Genomic DNA, 20,315 nt, shown 5'->3' on the forward strand with positions numbered 1-20,315 from the left:
CTAACCCTCACAATAAGTAAATCTAACATTATAGAGCTTACTATGAATAACATAATTAAAAAGGTGAGTATACCAACAAACAAACAGAAACACTTTGTAATTCTTCATCCATATCCCATTCACCACTAAGGTTTCATAGTTATCTTAAATGCAATGTGGTTTGAGTGTCCAAACATCTGCATATAGACTTTCCTTTTGTTCTTCCTTAAACGATACTTGATTGTGCTTATGCACTTTTCCACATGTGGTGCATACACCAAACCATGCATACCATGTGTATGGAAGACTTAATGATTTTTTTCAATCATAAATTTGGCAATACATGTTTCTTAGCTCTTCCTTGTTGACTTAAAAATCACCCTTGTGTAAGCTGGTATTCCATGTGGTCACATTATCACTGGTCATTCCAAATGGAATATAATTATTCTGAATTACAGATGGTGCTGATTAATACTTGATCTTATTATTTTGGTTAATTATATTGCTAAAATAGGTGGTAGAACAGGAAAGGATTTACTAAATTTCATTTAAAAGACCTAAGGTTTTGCAACTAATTAGTTTCTGAGCCAAATATTTGACTCCTGTTTTTGTGCTTTTCTTCCTGAATTCACTGTCTTCCTGAAGGTTTGCTGTGTTCCACAGTCGTGGACTACCAAGTTATTTGAAAAAATAGGCTGTTAATAGCCAAGAACTACAAAAATAGGGAAAATATGGCTATGTGAGGACAAGGCATTGCTAGTAATGGAGAGAGTATAAAACTTACTCCCTATGCTCACGGTTTTGTACCATCTTGTAACAGGGAACACAAAATACGTAATTAGTGGGACAAATCTGCATATTTACATGAATTTTAAAAATGCTTAGATGCCACCACCTTTTCCTTTTCTGTCATGTACAGTATTGTTGATAACCACCAAATTCGATATTAGCTTTTAGCTTTCTATAAAATTCTGTGGGCATTGTTCTTTTTAAGACTTGCAGCATGAGAAATCATGCTTATGAACTCATCCATTTGTTTTCTGGGAATAGTTGCAGAAATTGAAGCAGTAACAAAACTCCGTTGCTTTATTTACTGAAGTGTTGGATTGCATGATTTTAAACCAAGGACAAAGAGAAAAGAGGAAGAGTTTTACTAACACTGTCAATTGCCTTTCCAGCACACAGCTGATTAAGAAATGCTTGTACAGCTATTTGCAATAACGTAGAAGACATGTCTACTCTTTGATAATTGCTATATAAGTTTTCCTTGTTTATTCTCACAGAGTAGTTCTCAAAAAGTTTATGTAATGTGCGGGAGGATTATACCAAGAAGGAAGTGTTTCAGAAATGGTTTAAGCTGCTTCTGTATGTGCATAAGCATGTGAGCATGTTTGTGTGGCCCATGTACACGTGTACGTGTATGATTCATGCATCTCTTTGCACAAAGGATTTGAGGTCACAGGATGTCATTCTGGGTAAAAAGGCACATCAAATTATAATCAGCTAATAGAGCAGACACTACATAATGTTCTCTTCGGCATAGATTTCTGGAAATCTTACAAGCTGAAGAAGGTGAGATGCTGGGGCTTTTAATTTGCACGAGGGTAAAATCATCCCTTTGTGCTGAAAGGGTGTGAGGAAAAGATTTCCCTAGGGAAGGCAAGCTTTTAGAAGAGCTCACTGTATAATTCATAAAGACACAAACTGTCATATTTTACATTTGAAAACTAAAACTTTAAAAATTATTATCAAAATTAAAACTACAGGAATTAAAACATAAGGGTGAGGTGTGGCTGGCTTTTGACATTGCTAATCTGGTTTCTGTCTCAGGTCTATTTGTATGGGTCAGAAGCTCTTCCTTCTCCAACAAGACTCAGCCTAGGCTTGCCTAATAGCCTGCTGTAATTGAGCCAACCACCTTCTGTAGGGGAGGAGCCAGGACAGAAATAGCTAGGATTTAATGTTGTGAACAAGGGCTTCCTAAAAACCTTAAATCTTATCTCCTACTTCTCATTTGGGTTGAAAGGACATAAACACTAAGCTTCGAGGAATGGAAATTAGTTATTTGCGATAAGGCCCTTTTTCCTTCCTGGTTGAAAGCAACCATTAGAAAGTAGTCATCCTAACAAGTAAATACTCATATTGTTTTTATTATGTGTGATTATAATCCATTCTTGTCCCCTGATGTCACGACATAAGTATCTTTGAGTAGAACTCTATTAAGGAACTTTCTAAGAAAGAAAGATGGTAATTTGAGGGACCTCTCTAGATCTTTTGGGAAAATTGGGAGGGTGAGAAAATAGTGGTTAAGAGCATGGGCTTTGGTATCACAGCAGAATACAACTTCCCTAAGCCTCCATTTTTTTCATAAAATGGGGATAATAATAGGTCCTGCCTCAGATATGGCATATAAAGTATTTAGCAGATCTACTAGTTTCCTGTTGCAGTTGTAACAAATTACAAAAATATGAGTGGCTAAAAACAACACAAATTTAAAATTTTACAGCTTTGGTGATCTGAAGTGCAAAACGCTTCTCATAAGGCTATGTGGGTAGGTGGAGCTGCTTTTCTTTCTGGAGACTCTAGGGAAGGATCCATTTTCTTGCCTTTTCCAGCTTGTAGAGGCCCCCTGCCATGTTCAAAGCCAGCAGTGGCCAGTCAAGTCTTTCTCACATCACATCACTCAGCCACAGACTCTCCAGTCTCCCTTTTCTACTTATGAGGACACCCGTGATTACTTCGGTCCCATCAGGATAATTTCCTATCTCAAGGCCAACTAATTAGCAACCCTTAATCCTATCTGCAAGCTGAATTCCTCCTTGCCTCGTAAGGGAACATGTTCACAGGTTCCAGGGATTAGGACAAGGACACGTGTAGGGTCATTTGTTCTGCCTACCATACCAGAATACCTGCCACTAAATCAACCCACAGGAGCTGTGTCGGTTTTTGCCATTCTTACCCCCCCAAAAGGAAGAAACCCTCTCTGAATGGTTTTTGTTGTTCAACAAGATGCCAGCTGACCAATGTCCCAGAAACCAGATAAGTACAAAGCCCTTCTCACTCCATTTCAAAACCCTTTACAAACAGTAGTTTTGGCACTCTGCCTTTAAAGCTGAAAAAAAAAAAGAAGAGTGTTGTTACATCTGACCTAAATACACGTGGTCTACAGCATTCTTGTTCTCTCTTCACACTTCTTTCTTGAGGATATTGTCTGCTATGGTATCAACTCACCTCTATGCAGCTGACTCTCCCAAAGTAGAACTTGAATGCTAACCTTTCTGTCAAGCTTAAGGGACCACATGTCCAGCTTGAGCTGGGAACCTCCTCCTGAATATTCTGTGTGTCCCTGAAATATCTCCGGAATTCAAATGACTGCCTTTGACTCAAACCATCCTTCCTCCCTGCTGGTTGCAAGGGCAGCGCTCCTCTTTCTGGCATGTAGACAAAAACACCCACCCCCCTTGTACTCCTTATCCATTAGCTTGCATGCAGCTTCTGTTGTTAGGACTTCAATTAGGCTCTGCTGCCCTTGTGCTCCGTACCACTCTTACAAGTGCCATCCAAGTTCAAGCTTCTTGTATCTTTGTCAGGACTATAGGTAGAGCCTCCTAATTGTCTCGTGTTTTCCTCCCTTCACTGATATGTGCCAATACCCCCAGGAAGCCTCAGGTCCCTCCTTTCCATACCTTTGGCCTTAAATCAATCCCACTTTGTATTAAATCCATTTTTGTCAACATACTGAAGGGCTCAAGGAATTATTTTTAAGCACCTACCATTTGATAGTCATTGTATTTAGACATTTCACATGCAATATCTCATTTAACCCTAATTTAATGCCCTAGCAGGTAGATGTTATTTCTACTTTTTAATTAGTGAGGCAATTGGGGGTTAGAAAGCTTTGAATATAATTCAGCCAAAACTACACAGTAAGCGGCAGAGAGAGAATTCAAACTCTGATGTATCTGATTTCAAAGCCCCTACTTCTACCGCTACACTGGAACCCTCCCATTTGACTTTGTTTTTAAGGCATCTGTTTTGTGAAGGCTTGCTCAAGTCCATGTATTTTAGCAGCAAATCTTCCAGTAGCCTCATGACAAACATATGTGTGCTCATGCTGGTGGTGGTTTCTGTAGGCAGCTAAGGACTGCTGGTGTGTTTTTGGTTTTGTTTTTGTTTTTTCTCGAAGATCTAGGACTTGTTAAACCTCTGCTGTTGACATGGCTTGCAGATAAATCCAGGTGCATTTCTTACATCCGGAGAAAAAAAAAATGGATGATGTGAGAAAAACAAAAACGGATGGTTGTCCATGTGTGCATGGGTTTTACCCATGTTAAGGCTCTTCTGAAGTTAAATAATCCTGATAAATCTGTTCCCTTTCCATTAGAGATCAACTCGCAGTGACAAGCCAAAACATGCTTTTCTTCTTTTACCAAAACACCCACAAAGGAAATAGAAACCAGTTTAGCAACTTTGTAAGTGGGTGCGAAAGGATTCCTATAAATAAAGCCTCCATTGTGCCACTCTGTTCATGTTAGGTTTGGAATGCTGATGGTTTATGTTGTCCTACTCTGAACTTTTACTGACAACCTAGTGAATTAGCTCCAGCTGACTTCAATGCTTCTTAAAGTATCGAGCAATACTTTATGAGCACATGCTTAATCACAAACAATACTTTATGAACAGACTTTGTTCCCCTCCACCACTACTCTTCATCCTTTCCTGATCAGTTACTTTCTTAAAGAGAGAAAAACAAATAATGTAACTCAAACTAGGTGATCTGAATAATAGGAAGAATGCTGTCTGGGACATTAAGAAGCTTTATTGCTCACTTAAAAAAGTATCAAAGCAAATACTATAGACAGGTCAGTTTGGGCAACTCTTTTCTATTCACATGGTGGCTCCCCTGCCCCCCCCCCCTTTTTTTTGAGTATGGAACCATAGAATGTAAAAAGCTGCAAGAAATAGACTTCAGTAATGTAAGGAAGTATCCTTTCAAATCTTATTCTTTTATAGGTAGGAAAATGCAAACAAAATTAACTACTAGATGTTGTTCTTAGATTTTTGTATAATTGTGAAAGCTAAGCATAGCAGAAGAAATTGACCTTAAACTTGAGAATTAAAAATGCTGTCTGGAGTTATTATTGGGTCATTATTCAAAATTGGAATACTGACAATGGGTCATATAAAAGTATTATGTCAATGTGAAATTGAGGTTGAAAACAACTCTATGGTTATTAAAAAATATCCATATCATCCATAGTCATAGGAAGTATACCTAAGTATTTAGGGACACAGGACCATGATGCATGTAACTTACCCTCAAATGGTTCAGCAAGTATATACACTGTGTGTGTGTATATAAATATATACACTGTGTGTGTGTATATAAATATATATATATATGATGTATACATATATATATTTACATATCATGGAGAGAAAGAAAACACAAATGTAAAAGAAATGGGATAAAATATTACAGTGGTTGAATCTATGTAAAGAATAATGAGCATACCTTTGTCCTAAGCAATGTTAATTTACATAGATGAGCAAATGATGCGTGAATCTAGATTTCCATCCAAGAAGATTATAATTAACAATAGACCTATAAATTCAAGTGTTTACTAACCATATCCATTAGGACATTCCACAGATAATTCAAAATTAACCTTTCCACAATTGGTTTTACAAGGTCCCCCTTTAACCTGAATTTCTTCATTGTTTCTGGTACCAAACTGGATCCTTTCCTCCATTTCCCTTACCACATCTCCTCCACCAACACAAGGAAACATTCATGACACTCCAAGTCTGATCAAATCAAAAGTTAGAATCAACCCTTAAAATAACAAAAAATTGGATTATTATGAATATGTTTTTGAAACTCGCATCAGGTGTGTACATATTCATTCAGTCAATATGGTTTTCCACAGCAACTTCTGTGTATAGCAACTTCTGGTTGGGTCATTGGACACATACTTATTGGCCTCCTACAGTGTTCTAGAGGCTGTTTTGGATGTGAGGATATAGCAAGGAACATTCTTAGAGTTTAAATTCTAGTGGGGGTGGTTATTCAGAAGCATATAAATGTATAATGTCAGTGGTAAGTGTCATGAAAGAAAAGTGTATAAGGGGGTGTTTCCTTGGGTACTGTAATCAGGGAAGACCTCTCTAGTGAAGAAGTATATGAACAGGGATTTAATATAATGGTGAAGCAAAGTCAGGCTAATGTCTTGGAAGAACATTCTAAGAAAAGGGGAATTTCAAGCGTGAAGGCCTTAGGCCAGGAGTATGCTTGGTGTTCAAGGAACAGCCAAGAGTTCCATGTGTATTATTATACTCAGTTAGCAAGAGGATAAGGAAGGAAGGGAGTTCTTAGGTCTGGATCCTATGATCCACTCTGTGAGCAGTGAATCCACTCTGCCAGGTCTAATTTAGTCTGGGTATCAATTTCATTTGTCCTCATGATTTTGTACTTAGACTGAGAACACAAACTGGACTGCATTTTGTGGGGAAGAAGGGATATTGAGGACCAAGGACAAGGTAAAGGAGTCTCCCAAGTGCAAAGATGTTGCCCTGAAGATTACTGACCCCGAACTGGATAGACCCCAGAGAACTGAAAGTGTGGTGTCAGAAAGATGACAGCAGGAGGAGTAAAACCTTTGTCCTGCGTGAACTAGCATCACTGGTCAAACAGCCTGGATACCCCAGTCTCTTCTCTTTGCCTCCTCCCCTCCCCGTTCATTGTTCCAAATGACTGTTCCAAAATTAACTAAGCTGATATCTAGGATCCTTTCTAGCCTTTAGGTAGTGATGGAGAGTATTTTGCTTTTGTACTAAAGCAGTGACTTTTGTCAGGAAGTGTAATACATTGTTTTAATAAGTAAAGTAACTCGATGCCACACTATCTTAACTGATGAATGGATAAAGAAGATGTGGTACGTATGTACAATGGAATACTACTTGGTGATCAAAAAAATGAAATCTTGATTTGCAACAACGTGGATAGAGCCAGAGTGCGTTATGCTAAGCAAAATAAGTCAGTCAGAGAAAGGCAAATATCATATGATTTCACTCATATGTGGAATTTAAGAAACACAACAGATGAACGTAGGGGAAGGGAAGGAAAAATAAGATAAAAACAGAGGGACGCAAACCATAAGAGACTCTTAAATACAGAAAACAAACTGAGGGTTGCTGGAGGGGAAGTAGTTGGGGGGATGGGCTTCATAGGTGATGGGCATTAAGGAGGGCACTTGTTGGGATGAGCACTGGGTGTTGTATGTAAGTGGTGAATCACTGGGTTCTACTCCCTAAACCAATACTACACTGTATGTTAACTAACTTGAATTTAAATAAATAAGTTTAAAATAATAATAATAAAATAAAATAATAAATTCCAGTTTTTATATCAGTTTCTAGGCACATGGTCTAGGCACATAGACCAAATATAATATAATTTTAATTTATATACCTCTGTATGGTTAAAAAAAAAGCAAACAACAAAAAAGGTCATTCTGTTTTTTTCAAGAGAACTGACTTTTTTCCAGGATTGACTTACATGACTAAAACAGCTTGAATTATTTTCTAAAATATCTATTCCATTTTATTTTCTTCTTCATCAGTTTCTAATCAGTTCATCATTTTTCTTTCTCATTTTATTCTTCTTGATCTTTGTTGTTTCCCCTTCTTGATGTCCATAATCCTAAAGATTGTCTTCCTTTTGCTGAAAAATCTTTCTGATAAGCATACCCTTTTCAAGTTCATGTAAAATAAATATAAATAAGTAAGGGTAGAAGACAAAATGGGGCAGAACATCATATGGAAATGAAAACAGTATATTCAAGGCACACTCTTCATATTTTATAATTAATAATTATAATTTACAAAGTAAAAAGTTAAAAATATATGCTATTAGGCAGTCTCCACAGCACCATTGATTGATATAACTATTTTAATCAGACGTTAACTTTAACATAATTCTTTTAGGATATAATAATCTTCATGTACTATATAGCTTATTATGCATGTAACCATTCATTTTCTTCTGTAGACTTTATTGTAGGATCTTGAAATCAAGCTTAAAACTCATTCATCACGATGATCTGCATTTTTTCTTTTATTTCCTTTCTTTATCTCTTCTCATGATAATTTTTAATTTTCCAAATCAGACCAGAAAAGCTTTTTTTTAGATTATGGAAACACTAATTTGAAAAGACATTTGCACCTCCATGTTTACTGCAACATTATTTATAGTAGCCAAGATGTGGAAGCAACCTAAACGTCCATCCATAGATGAATGGAGAAAGATATGGAATACTACTTAGCCATAAAAAAAAAATGAAACCTTGACATTTGCAACGACATGGATGGATCTGGAAGGTGTAATGCTAACTGAAATAAGTCAGAGAAAGACATACCATAGGATCTCACTCATATATGGAATTTAAGAAACTATAACAAGAACTTCCTTTCTTGAATGGCAGCCAGAGCAGAGAGAGCACCCTGAAGGCCTTGGGCACACTGTGAGAATACAAGGTAGTGGGGTGTCTCCTGCCCACCCCCAAATGCCGCACTCCACCCCTCTATTACATGCGAATCTTTGCACCTGATCATGTTGTCACCGAGTCCCACTTCTGGTACTTTGTGTCTCAGCTGAAGATGAAGTCTTCAGAGGAAATCGTGGACTGTGGACAGGTGTTTGAGAAATGAGAAATCCCCCTTGAGGGTGAGGAACTTCAGCACCTGGCTGTGCTCTGACTCCCGCAGGGGCGCCCACAACCTGTACCGGCAGTACCGGGACCGACCGAGGCAGGCGCTGTCACCCAGCGCTACTGAGACACAGCCGGGCGCTCCACACCGTGCCGGGCTCACTCGATCCAGGTCATGAAGGTGGAGGAGATCACAGCCAGCAAGTGCCGCCAACCCTCAGCCCAGCAGTTCCGGGACTCCAAGATTGAGTTCCCGCTGCCCCACTGGGTCCTGTGTCCCCAGCACAAGCCATAATGCACTGCCAAGAGACCCAACACATTCTTGTAGATGCAGAGCCTCCCTGTCCCCAGGTCGGCCGAAATAAACTCCTTGGGGGAAAAAAGACAGAGAGAGAGAAACAAACAATCAAAAAAGGAACAAAGGAAAAAAAAAAAAAAAGACAAACCAAAAAACAAACTCTTAACTATAAACAACTGGTGGTTACCAGAGGGGAGATGGTGGGGGGATGGGTGAAATAGGTGAAAGGCATTGAGACTTAATTTTTATGATGAACACAAGTAATGTATAGAATTGTTGAATCAACACAGGTATCAGGTTGTATACCTGAAAGTGATAGAACACTCTATGTTAACTCTAATGGAAGTAAAATTAAAAAAAAAATTAAAATAAAACATAAAAAATATGAAATAAAATAAATTTTAAAGAGAAAATCTTTTTTAATGTATATTTATTTGTTTTGATCCAGAGAGAGAGAGAGAGAGAGCAAGCATGGGGAGGATCAGAGAGAGGGAGAAAGAGAATCCAAAGCAGGCTTCTTGCTGTCAGCACAGAGCCCTATGCGGGGCTCGATCTCACAAACGGCAAGATCATGACCTGAGCTGAAAGGAAGAGTCAGACACTTAACTGAATGAATCACCCAGGTGCCCCAAAAGAGAAGATTTTTTTTTTTTAATGTTGAATACAGGTCACACATGATGTTCCAATTTCAGGTATATAACATAGTGATTCAACAACTCTCTATATGCTGTGCTCACAAGTGTAGCTACCATCTGTCACTGTGCAACACGATTGCAATACCATCGACTATATTCCCTGTGCTGCACTGTTTATTCCTGTGACTTATTTATTCCATACTGGAAGCCTGTAGCTCCCACTGCCCTTCACCAATTTTGCCTGTCTCCCATTCCCACCCCTCAGGCCATCATGTTTGTTCTTTGTATTTACAGGTTTGATTCTGCTTTTTTGCTTGTTTGTTCGAGCTTTGTTTTGAAGAGTTCATTCTAATCAATTTCTGCATTATAAAAAATGTTGTACAAACATGGCTTGTCTTGACGTGGCAGGCAATATGTGAGATTTCTACACATGCTTTTATAGCTGTCTCTTCATGATGATAATTTAACAAGCTAGCATTTATTGGGTACTTACTATAGGCCAAGTACTGTTCTACGTTCCATGTATGTATTAAGTCATTTAACCCTGATAGCAGCCCCATGAGGTAGGAACTATTAAAATCCTGGTTTCACAGATGATAAAACTGAGAGGCAGAGAGGTTGATAATTTACCCCAGGCCTCATGTCTGGAAAGTAGAGAACCAGAGAGTTGAGCCCAGGCAGACTGGCTCCAGAGCCTTAACTGTTCATCACTCTGCAACGCTTGCGTTAGCTGATGTAGCCCAGAGAACGCGGGAGGGATGCTGACTACTGAGTGCAGACTGCTGAGCAATGTAACAGGAGGGAAGAACAGAATGGAAAATTTGCTCCCTGCTTAATATGTGACATGTTTCCCAAAAGCACAGAACTGTAAGAGACTTTATTTTTTCTTTAGTCATAAAGTATGTGCACAAGGAAGAGAATTTAAAAGGCTGTGTGTAGGGGTGCCGAGGTGGCTCAGTTGATTAGGTGTCAGACTTCAGCTCAGGTCACGATGTCACGGTTTGTGAGTTCCAGCCCCATGTCGGGCTCTGTGCTGACAGCTCAGAGCCTGGAACCTGCTTCGAATTCTGTGTCCCCCTCTCTCTCTGCCATTCCCCCTCTCACACTCTGTGTCTCTTTCTCTCTCAACAATAAACATTAAAAAAAATAATGATAAAATAAATAAAAGGCTGTGTGTAACAGGTGGCTGCATCCGCACTGTAACCTCAGTTTTTAGCACAGGCTTGCTTCGAACATGTAGTTTTTCAGTAAACCACATTAAGTTTTTTTACAGGCTACCCGATTTGCTTTAGTAAAAGCTCTTTTATGAATGTTAAACTTACAGCAGTTTTGTGAGGCATTTCTTTTCCATGAAGCCTAACACTTAAAATACCCTTTATGTATCCAACGGTAAGTGCTGCTATAAGCAGTTCAAAATCTCTTTGAAACACTCCCTCCGTTAAGAAAAAAATTTGTTAAATACTTGACAAGCAACCTTTCTCCTAGAGAAGCTAGAGGGTTTCTACGGACCAGGGAAAATCGCCTCTCCTTCATCCATCCCCTTGAGAATCTTAGTTGAGAACTGACACCATTCATCATTCAGCATCGTGACCCCGTTTTTTCCCATTCAGTACTTCACCTGAGAGGGGAAGTGCTCTTACTGGTCTTCTGTAGAGTGCATTTTGAAAAGGGTGCGCACTACCAGTAAAATTCACATCTCAGGTTAAGATTGTATCCTTGGCATTGTAATGTGATATTAGCAAAAGTACTTTTATAATCCTACCTGCCAACAATTAACATCTATAAATAGAAAGATCACACGATTCCAAAATTACCCAAGTCTTGGAAAGAGTTTTTATCATAGATCTTCCTTTAGCCAAGGGTCTTTTCTCTACCAACTTCAAAAAAAAAAAGCTCAATTTGAACAAACTCTGATGATGTAATCAAGCAGATTTATCCATATCATAAAAATAAACCAACACACTTAGGAATTTAAAGTCACATTATCATAGTCAACAATAATGTATGGTACACTTAAATTTATTTTAAGAGGGTATATCTTATGCTAAATGTTCTTACCGTAATAAAATTTTAAAAATACTTTCAAAAAATAAGTCACATTACCATAAATTCATTAATCTACATGCTGTAATAACAGATATAATACAAAGAAAAAAAAGGTAAACTAGGAAAGGGGCGCCTGGGTGGTTCAGTTGGTTAAGCCTCTGACTTCGGCTCAGGTCATAATCTCAAGGTTTCTGAGTTGGAGCCCTGCGTTGGGGCTCTGTGCTGAGAGGGCAGAACGTGCTTTGGATCCTGTCTCCCTCTCTCTCTGCCCCCCCCCCCAAATAAATAAGCATTAAAGAAATGTAAACCAGGAAAATAAATTAAAAACTAAGCTAGAAAAATAATCTAGAATAGGGGATCCTGGGTGGCTCAGTCAGTTGAGCATCTGACTCTTGATTTCAGCTCAGGTCATGGTCCCAGTGTCATCGGATTGAGCTACCACTCAGTATAGAGCCTTCTTGGGATTCTCTCCCTCTCCCTCTCCCTCTCCCTCTCCCTCTCCCTCTGCCCTTCTTCCCTGCTTGTGTGTTCCCTCTCTCTCAAATAAATAGATAAACATTACATATATAATATAAATAAAATTAATATAAAATAAATAATATATTATAGGTATTATTTATTTTAGAAAGAGAGAGAGAGCAATGTGGGTCTCAATCCCATGAACCATGATGAACCATGAGATCATGACCTGAGCTGAAATCAAGAGCTGGACGCTCAACCAACTGAGCCACCCAGGTGCCCCATAAAAATAGATTAAAACCTTGGTTTCTGAACATAACTTGTTCTGGAAACATGCTTATAATCCAAAGCACTTACTTATCAAAGCGAATTTCCCCATAAGAAATAGTGGAAACTCAGATGATTCATTCTACAACCCCAAAATATTCATATAAAAATGGTTACAATACTGTAATACACAATAATAAAGAAAATACAAAATATAAAGAAAAATAAATTAACCTGCACTTACCTTTGAAAACCTTCATGGCTGGTGTGAAGCAGACAAGAAAGAGGAGGGTTATTGTGTAGGACAACTTGCACTATCACTAATGGAATCACTGCTGTCTATTGACTCAATGGAATATTTTTTTTTTTTTTGTACAACTTTAAGAAGGAACCTATCCAATGACCTAGAATGAAGCAAAGCATTCCTTAGCTTACTCTTGTCTGGAAAAGCAGAGAGCTGTCCATAGGTGCTTTGAAGTGACAAAAACACACTAGTGCCAGATGTGGGCACCTTCCAACGTTCTGAAAAATCACTGATTTCTGCTAAACACCACAGCCTGAGACAGAGCATCTGAGTATGGGAGACAATCACCCACAATCCCGCAGCAGGACAGAGAGAGAGAGAGAAGGAACCATTGGCTCAGTTGTGATCATGTGACATTCAGCATCATAAGTTAAAATTTATTAGAAATGTTTGCTCTTCTGGTGGAACACTCACAGAACAAGTTACTCACAAGTCAAGGTTTTACTGTAGTTTTAAAGAGCTCTTAGCAACCTGGATCCCAAAGGTGATGGACAGCTAAGAGAAAGCAGTGCCTAAGAACCAGTACTACTCATAGGAAACTATGTACATCAGAGGCCTAATGGACAGGTCTAAACACAAAATATTGAGTTGGTCTTACAAAACCCTGAAACAACTACACTTAACTGATGAGTGAGTCACGTCTAGCTCCTATCAGATTCCTAATGAGACCAAATAAGAAAGAGCAAATGACAAAACATTGGGAAATCTGTATCTTGTGTAGATGTGGCGCATATATAGATGTAGATATTTGCTTATATACGCACCTGTCACATACCAGTTCACAAGCGTGTTTGATATGACTGTGTGTTTTTGTAGCTTTCTTGTTCATATTCAAACACAATGCAAATATACAGAGAATTACCATCTATGTGAGATATAGAAATGTCAAAACCCTCCTTTGCATCTTCTGCAGATGTTGAAAACCACGTGTGTATATTTTGTTCACGGGGTGTGTGTGTGTGTGTGTGTGTGTGTGTGTGTTCTTTTAACAAGAAGTCTGGTTTAAAAAAAGAACCAATTCCTTCCTTATTTTTATGTGCTGTTCTTGTTTCCTGGGAGTCTGCAGCTATGCTAAATTATTTGAAGATGAACATCAGCACATCTTCAGAACACTTCTGCCCTCTCTTTTTGCTCACCACTTAAAGCTGCGAGGAAACAGTCTGTCATTTTCTGTACATAGCTAACTTGGCAAAACTTTTGAGGATAAGCAGCATCTCCCAGTGTGGTTGTGTATATAACAGGAGAATATTAGCTGAAACACTTCGTAAATGATGGAGCATTAAACATATGTAAGGCACTGTGGCCATTAGCATTACTTTAAGCCAGCCATGTCATTAAGGGAAAGAATGGAAATTAATATCTATTAAGGACCTAGTTATAGCAGAATGTCAGGAACTTTACTAGAAGTTTTCCATATGTTGTCTTATTGAATAGCATTCATAGAGAATACTGCAGGAACTCTTTTCTCTTTTAATGTTTATTTATTTTTGAGAGAGAGAGTGCGCACACGGGCCTGTGTAGGTGGGGAGGGCCAGAGAGAGGAAGACAGAGGATCTGAAGCAGGGGTTGCACTGTAATTAGGGGCTCGAACTCAGGAACAGAACAACCATGAGACCGTGACCTGAGCTGAAGTCAGAAGCTTAACTGACTGAGCCACCCAGGTGCCACACTACTGGAACTCTTAAAGGTGCCAAATGAAGAGTTTGTAGTGGATACAAACGTAGTTCCATAGAAAAGATGTGACATCATAAATCTTTATTTGAAAATGAATCATAGTGCCAGTTTATAACATTTCCCTCTAAAAAGTATTGGTTTGCTTTACTAGGCAACGAGTAGTTTATTATGGAGCTGTCAGAACTTGGCAAAGGCTATAGATTCTGTATTGCATACAAAATCTTAGTATCTTTGCTGTGATATAGAGTGTCATTTTTATAAACTGGTAGTAACATGAACTCTGCTTCCTTTATAACCATTGTTAGTTCGTTACAGTATCCTAACTCTGCACACAGTTTTTACTGACCTTTATATCTTTTAAACTGCCCCTGAAGCCCACTGTCTTGGCATCCAGTAATCTTTGGACTTGCAAGGATCTGAGTTGATATTTTTTGCATTCTATGATCATGATTCCTACCTCCAAATAAAATACAGAATTATATGTGTATATCTCAGTGAGCTGCATTGAAGGATCTCATAAAAAATATGACAGGAGAGAATTAAAAAAGAAAAAGTATCCACCAAAATCTTCTCCAGGATTTTGAAGTTAAAAGACATTCGCATGGAGTCAGAGAAAGTCAGGCTCTTGAGGCTGCCATTTGCTTCTATAGAGCTAACAGGGAATGTGGATTAAGAGCGCACAAGGAGAGAATTATTATGACTTCTATCCATTCATTCAATTAGTAAGTGTTCAGCACCATGATGGATGTTGTGGTGGACTCTCTCCTGTACTAACTGGGAAAAAAAAACAGAAAGAAATAACAATAATAGCATAATATTAATATAAAGTATACTGTATCATGATGCAGTTGGAGGTTCTAAGGGAAAAATGAAACTTACGTTTGAACAGTGAGCTCACAGCATTTAAATACCTGTAAAGGTACAAAACACCAGCTAGGTCAGTACCCAGCTTATCAAATGTACTGCCTGTCAGTGCTATTAAGACTAAATAATAGAGATTTGTTAAAGGTGGTCATGCCATTGATTTACCTTATGATAAGAAACTGTACAGAAGTTAGATACGGAGTTATTTTATGTCATTTCATGGTGGACTTGTAGGGTCAACTTAGTAACATATTATGCAGAGCATGCTGGCACTGTTACCAAAATATTCAATGAGCCAAGAGCAAGTCCACAGTCACAAGGTGGGTACAGTTTCCTGTGTGCAGAAACGGAAACTTCTGAATCTCCCACACTGCCACCAGGGGTCAGGCACCGGGTGGGAGGAGAGGGCACTCTCCCAGACAGGAAGTGTTGTATTACCCAGGGCAGCACCAGAACCACAATCCCTGTCCTCTCTTCCTGAAAGCAGCATATTGCTGGCTGAGTAGATTTGAAGGGAGGACCTCAGAAATGTTCTGCCCTCGCAAAGGTATGTGTAAGTGCTCTCAGCTTTAAAGAAGTAATTTTGGAAAGTCAGATAAGGCTGGCTTTGTGTTGTATTTTCAAAATCCAGATAAGCTATATAGAAATCTTGGTTACTGCCTCTAAAAAGGGAATGTTTGGTAGGGGAGGTCCAGAGAGGGTAAACTATGCTGAAATATACTAAATCTAAATATAGAATCTAAAAAAGACTTTCGGTGCATGTACATTATTTGTCCCTGATTTACTATAGGTACTGCTGCTAACTACAATTCTATCAGGAGTTGCTCCCAGATATAGATTCAGACATAGTGATTTAGAGTTTGTTTTCATGTACAATGGCCACTTATAACAAGTCATCAGTGACTTCTTTTCACTGGAGGTCATTTGTCAATAAGGTTTCCATATTGTCTTACCTTGCCCCTAACTGAAAAATTGTGCACAGCTCAGGTAATAACAGTGATCAAGTCACATGCTTATATTTTATCACCACTGCTCTGGGTTTCAAAAACTGGTAATACATTTCATTAGGCTCTCCTCACCATCTGCTTAACACTTGGCTTAAATGCATTTGTTTTCCTTCAGCATGTTATTCCTTTAAGTTCTCTGGGCTCCAGAGAAATGAGGAGAGAAATAGGAGGTTTTTGTATTTTTTTATTAAGTTTTGGTCAAACAAGTCAAAATAACATTATTATTGATGGATCGTCCTGTACTTTTAAATGGAAGGAATAAAGCTATAAAAAGATCTGATGCATGTAAGTAACCTCTTTGATTTTTAATGGCATGCAGCTGATGGAACTCATTATTGACTTTTAAAAATGAAATTGCTCTGCATTATTATTTATTTATAATTTTGCCTTTCTAAAGAAGTAATTACCATTACTAGGTTAGTTTTTCCTCAATCACAGCAACTATGTGACAACATCAGAATGTGTAATATTACCACTTAGTCGTGAGGCTTAATGATGTTGAGGATATTATCTCTTTCAAATTAGTAATAAATTTATGAGCATAATGCACAGCTAAAAGGTTGAGGATCTTTTCTTTTTTTTGAGTAATTTCAAAAGTAATTATTTCACATTATAGGGCAATTTATGTATACAATTCTCATTACAGAAACAGAAATGTTTTTAATTAGAAACAATCTAATTTCATTTTTCCAGTTCAGCACACAGATTTTGGGATGGTAATCATGATATATGCAAAATGCCCAAGTAAAATATTTAGATGATTAGTTTCAGCTCAGACAACTTTTTAATTTTAATCACAAATTCTAAAGCTTTTAAGTCATCAAGGAAGTTGATCACCAGTCATAACAAGATTTAATTTCCAAGCATTGCCCAACATTTAATCATTACATTTAGTTCAAATTTGAGAAATAACTAGTTCAAATCTGAGAAATTGTCTAGTTTTCAGTCTTCATGATTTAAAAAATGTGCAAGGATGGAAAAATCTTCCGTATTAGACATGAAGCCAGAGATGATTGAACAATGTATGAAACCCTTTTTGAAAGCTGATGTTTTCAAGTATCATTTCATACGTAGGACAGCAGTTATTGCTTATATAATCAGGGGAGCTGGTACAGACAGGATTCAGACCACCATTGAGTTTCAGTGAAGCTCCTGGTTAAATAAGATCGATCCCTCCTCCATTCTTCTACGTCTCCTCCAGGCCATCCTCGCCTCCCTTAGTTGCTTCCTCCTATCCTCCTCTTCCTCTTCCTCCCTTCTTTACCTTGTACCCTCTTGATGCTTGCACACTCAGACATCTTTTTGCACAAATGGATCTGGTTTTTTTTAGCAGTGGTCAACACTGTGAAACTGAAGGATAGTAATTAATATTTCATACACAGCACTTAAGCTTCTTCACCTAGATTATGCATTTTGCTTCATTGTACCCATCCATAGGCACTTAATAAATGCTTATTGATTGTCTAGTAAGGTTGTGTTATGACTTATTTACAGAAATTTCATACCCTCTGCAGTTACCAATACTGTATTTCTTTGATTCTAAGATCTGCCTTCCCTCCATCGCCTGCCCCCCCATTTTAGCTTTTTTTTTTTCAACTTTTTTTTTAAATTTATTTTTTGGGACAGAGAGAGACAGAGCATGAACGGGGGAGGGGCAGAGAGAGAGGGAGACACAGAATCGGAAACAGGCTCCAGGCTCTGAGCCATCAGCCCAGAGCCTGACGCGGGGCTCGAACTCACGGACCACGAGATCGTGACCTGGCTGAAGTCAGACGCTTAACCGACTGCGCCACCCAGGCGGCCCCCATTTTAGCTTTTTAAAATTGATCGATCGTGTATCATGGTTTAATTGGCATGGTTTAATTAATTTTTCAATCTTGGTGGTACATCTGATAAGGCATGCTGTTCTAGACATGAAATATGGAAGTGAAAATATAGATAAATCTAGTACTTGCATAATATGATAAAGGCTGTGCATTTCACATTCAAACAGCTTAAGAGTATTCTTTTTTTGTTATGTGGCTGTCTTATCCATTGCCAGTTTTGGTCTCTCCTCACCACCTTCCTTTCCCCTGATTCCCTTATCCTGTGGTTTTACCTGTTCTTGAGTCTCTGGAAAATATTCAAAGAATTTTATTAGTACATTAACTACCAAAATTTAACTGTCATGAAATGGAAAGAGTACAAGGTTTTAAAACTAAAGACATAGGTTCAAGTTATGGTTCTGTTCCTTAAAACTCTGAGTACTTAGTGATCCAGTAACTATTTTTAGAGCTTCAAATTATAGATCTAGGGGCACCTGGGTGGCTCAGTTGGTTAGGGATCTGACTCTTGGTTTTGTCTCAGGTCATGATCTCATGGTTCGTCAGATCGAGCCCCATGTTGGGTTCTGTGCTGACAACACAGAGCCTGCCTGGAATTCTCTCTCTTTCTTTCTGCCCTTCCCTACTCGTGGTCTCTCTCTCAAAATACATACATACATACATACATACATAAAGTTATACATCTAAAGAACAGAAATAATATGAATAACTTGAATAATTTCTTCATCATAGAATTGTGAAGACAATTTGTAAAAAAAAAATTGAGCCAGTTAAACTATTGAATATGAAATGTATAAGACAGTACCTTATAAACCATGAAATACTATTTGCTTATAAATTCTAAGCATCAACATTAAAAAAAAAAATTAGACAAGCCTATGTGTAAGTGGAAATTGGGAGGAGGAAGGAAGAAGAAATGAAAGAATTTTCCCCAAACTAAAGAGAATGAATTCTGCATTTTAATTATCACTGGAAATAATGATAGGACCCATTAACTCACTGTCTGAATGACAAGGAGCACTGTGAGATCTCTCCCCAGAGAACTTCCAGCAGAGTCCTAGTTATTTTTGAATCCCCCTGCTGAATGCTTGCCAGTCTCTGAGAGCTTGTATCCTTTATTGAATTAGCAGAACCGCAGCCCACAGCACCTCCGTGGCATTAAAAATAAAAGAGGTTACTTAGATTCCCAAATTCCTTTCCTATCTTTGTTCCTTCCACTTAAGAGACAAATTGATCTGTAAATTACAGTAAGGCTTTTTGGCTTTAGAAAATGAAGTATGTTTAACAGTGAGTTTGGGAATCCTTGTATGACAAAGAATTTTGTCTAACTCCCCTGACTTTTGGAGGAAGACATGGTGGAGGGGAGTGGGGTGGGTGGGTTGCCAGCAATTAGTATCTTTCTGCGTTTGTTTGCATTAATTTCTTGGTCTGGTCAAAGCAACCAAACCCTAGTTTGTTGTCTATTTGTTCGTCCCCAGTGTTATTTATTTACCAGGCCCTGTTATACATAAAGACTTAAACTAAAATGGAATTTTCACATGAACATACGTTTTAATAGAGCTTTACCTTACATAGAAACAGAATTCTAGGTAGGTATAAGCTAACGCACACTGGAAAAAACACTACGAATTGCGATAGTAATCGTGGAAAGGGTCCCACTCTAGATATTCAGGAAGGGGAACTGATACAATATCAGTTGAACCAGATAAGATGAGTCACATAGTTATTACCATAGCCAGGACCCTTTTTCTGCCATAAAACAGACTTCAAATATTTTCAATTTGAAATTTCATCTATAGTTCACCAATGAGAAATGCACTGCATAGAAGGACACAGGTACCATCACATAGAAACCAAAAGTGCTTTATTTTCTTTTAAACTGTTTAGAATTTCAGAATTCTCTCATACTTTTATTTTATTGGCTTTCACAGTTTCAGGAACATAATAGTAAAAAATAAATGTCACTGCTGCTTCTTCAAAACACAGGGAACTTCAATGTACTTAAAGCAGTACTGCTTAATGTAAATTCCATTGCAATAGTGAGTGTGAAACAGAGACTGATTTTTAAAAGGTAGTGTGTGTGTGTGTGTGTGTGTGTGTGTGTGTGTGTTGTTTATGAGGATAGGGATACTTTCAAAAGTCCAGAGTAAAGAAAAGAAAGAGGTGCTGTATTAAAGGCACTTGTAGGTGTGAAAAGGAGAATTCAAGGAGTCAGAATTTGGTTAGTACTTGAAAATCTTGTTTCCTTTCC

General features: G+C 38.1%; 1 pseudogene; it reads left to right on the forward strand.

The window, feature by feature from the left end:
- LOC125156201 (60S ribosomal protein L18a-like) overlaps window positions 1–9,015 on the forward strand; it is a 37,531-nt pseudogene extending 28,516 nt beyond the window's left edge.
- Window positions 9,016–20,315: the final 11,300 nt, after the last annotated feature.

This window comes from Prionailurus viverrinus, chromosome F2 (assembly GCF_022837055.1).
Source record: "Prionailurus viverrinus isolate Anna chromosome F2, UM_Priviv_1.0, whole genome shotgun sequence".
Classification (NCBI taxonomy): Eukaryota; Metazoa; Chordata; class Mammalia; order Carnivora; family Felidae; genus Prionailurus; species Prionailurus viverrinus.